Source organism: Salmo trutta, unplaced genomic scaffold (assembly GCF_901001165.1).
Source record: "Salmo trutta unplaced genomic scaffold, fSalTru1.1, whole genome shotgun sequence".
Taxonomy (NCBI): Eukaryota; Metazoa; Chordata; class Actinopteri; order Salmoniformes; family Salmonidae; genus Salmo; species Salmo trutta.
Window position 1 is genome coordinate 766654 of NW_021822373.1, and position 2927 is coordinate 769580.

A 2927-nucleotide genomic window follows, 5' to 3' on the forward strand; every position below is an offset into this window, starting at 1 on the left:
TGTGTGTCCTGTGTGTGTGTCCTGTGTGTGTGTGTCCTGTGTGTGTGTCCTGTGTGTGTGTGTCCTGTGTGTATGTGTGTGTGTGTGTGTGTGTCCTGTGTGTGTGTGTCCTGTGTGGTGTGTGTGTGTGTCCTGTGTGTGTGTGTCGTGTGTGTGTGTGTCGTGTGTGTGTGTGTGTGTCCTGTGTGTGTGTGTGTGTCCTGTGTGTGACCTGTGTGTGTGTGTGTCCTGTGTGTGTCCTGTGTGTGTGTGTGTCCTGTGTGTGTCCTGTGTGTGTGTGTGTCCTGTGTGTGTGGTGTGTGGTGTGTGTGTGTGTGTGTGTGTGTGTGTGTGTCCTGTGTGGTGTGTGTGTGTGTCCTGTGTGTGTGTGTTGTGTGTGTGTGTCCTGTGTGTGTGTACCCTGTGTGCGTGTGGTGTCCTGTGTGTGGTTGTGTCCTGTGGGTGTGTGTCTGTGGAGTGTCGCTATGTGGTCTGTGGAGTGTCCCTGTGTGTTGTGTGTGTGGTCCTGTGTTGTGTGTTGTCCGTGGTGGTGTGTGTGTGTGTCGTGTGTGTGTGTGTGTGTGTCGTGTGTGTCCTGTGTGTGTGTGTGTGTGTGTGTGTATGTGTGTGTCCTGTGTGTCCTGTGTGTGTGGTGTGTGTGTGTGTGTGTGTCCGGTGTGTGTGTGGGGTGTGTGTGGTGTGTGTGTGTCTCCGGTGTGGTGTGTGTGTGTGTGTCCTGTGGGTGTGGTGTGGTGTGTGTGTCCTGTTGGGTGTGTGGTGTGCTGTGTGTGTGGGTGGTCCTGTGTGTGTGTGGTGTGATTGTGGTGTGTAGTGTGTTGTGTGTGTGTCCTGTGTGTGTGTGTGTATCCTGTGTGTGTGTTTCCTGTGTGTGTGTATCCTGTGTGTGTGTGTCCTGTGTGTGTGTGTGTGTCGTGTGTGTGTCCTGTGTGTCCTGTGTGTGTGTGTCCTGTGTGTATGTGTGTGTGTGTGTCCTGTGTGTGTGTGTCCTGTGTGTGTATGTGTGTGTGTGTGTGTCCTGTGTGTGTGTGTGTCCTGTGTGTGTCCTGTGTGTGTGTGTCCTGTGTGTGTCCAGTGTGTGTGTGTGTGTGTGTGTGTGTGTCCTGTGTGTGTGTCCTGTGTGTGTGTTTCCTGTGTGTGTCCTGTGTGTGTGTGTTTCCTGTGTGTGTGTGTGTGTGTCCTGTGTGTGTGTGTGTGTGTCTGTCTGTGTCCTGTGTGTGTGTGTGTGTGTCCTGTGTGTGTGTCTGTGAGTCCTGTGTGTGTGTGTGTGTGTGTGTGTCCTGTGTGTGTGTGTGTGTCCTGTGTGTGTGTGTGTGTGTGTGTGTGTGTGTGTGTCTGTGTGTCTGTGTGTCCTGTGTGTGTCCTGTGTGTGTCCTGTGTGTGTCCTGTGTGTGTGTGTGTGTGTCCTGTGTGTGTCCTGTGTGTGTGTGTGTGTCCTGTGAGTGTGTGTCCTGTTTTTGTGTGTGTGTCCTGTGTGTGTGTGTGTGTCCTGTGAGTGTGTGTGTGTGTGTGTGTGTGTCCTGTGTGTGTGTGTGTGTGTGTGTGTCCTGTGACCTGTGTGTGTGTCCTGTGAGTGTGTGTGTGTGTGTCCTGTGTGTGTGTGTGTCCTGTGAGTGTGTGTGTGTGTGTCCTGTGTGTGTGTGTGTCCTGTGTGTGTGTGTGTCGTGTGTGTGTGTGTGTGTCCTGTGTGTGTGTGTGTGTGTGTAGATAGAATACAGTCCAATTAGATGATTATATAACTATATTTTGTTTTGTTTATGCTTTCATTCATTTTGTTCATTTTCTTCGGCACATAGAAAGTGATAAAGCCATAAACAAATCCCCCATACAACCATCAGTTAGTGCCACAACGCCGCTCATTTGGGAGGAAATGTAATGATATATTTCATGAGTGTGTGTGCGTTGTTAACATCTGCCTAAGTTACTGCCCAGATATTCCAGTCTGGACGACCAGACGACAGGTCCGGAACGGCGATCCCAATCCGGACATCCGCTGCCGAGCCATGGAACGGACTTCTTCATTTGCAGAGACCCTACCCGGGTCGACCACCAGAGGGGGGACTGCAACAGCAACCACCAACTGGACATCTGCTGCCCAGCCTTGGAGCGGACTCCTTCATTTGCAGACATCCTATTTGGTTGCGAATGGTATGAACTTTGAACTCTTATTCACTACAGAAGTGACACTTCCTAGCAGTTGAGTTAGCAGCGGCCGCTGTAAACGTGGGCTAGGAAAGGACGGACAACGTATCCAGTCTAACACACAATGAATATACTACGACGTATCCATTTTACCACCAGTGACATTCTTCTGAGGACAGGAAGATCTCTGTTGGCCAACACGGCCAGCATCTACGACCAATCTACCGAAGCGCAGCTCAGAGTAAATATTTATTGCATTTTCCTTTTCCAAATGGGCGGTAATTTAGAATGCATAAGATAATGTATTTACGATAGCATAGCTGCTTTCTTTGTTCCTCAGTCTTCCCGTTCTTTCATTCAAGCTCAACCCCCTCTCTTTGTGTAACAAGCCTCATACAGGTTCCGTCCATCAAGGACGTTTTCTGTATGACATCATTTGTATTTACATTTACGTCATTTAGCAGACGCTCTTATATATGTAATTCTGTGTGATTAGTTAGGTATTCGGTAAATAAATAATTAAACCCCATTTTTGTATTGCTGATTCAACTTGTTAGCCAGGGTTCATGAAGATAACCAAGAATTTACAACTTTCATTATGAGACTGACAATAAGGTGACGATTAATATTGACGGCTATAGATGTAAAATATTACTACGTTTTTAAGAGTTTATTCGTAAGATAACAGCTCTATAAACACTCTTCCGTGGTGTCCCGACTTTCTAGTTAATTACATTTACATGATTAGCGAATCAGGTGATATTAATTACAGAGAAAGGATTTTATAG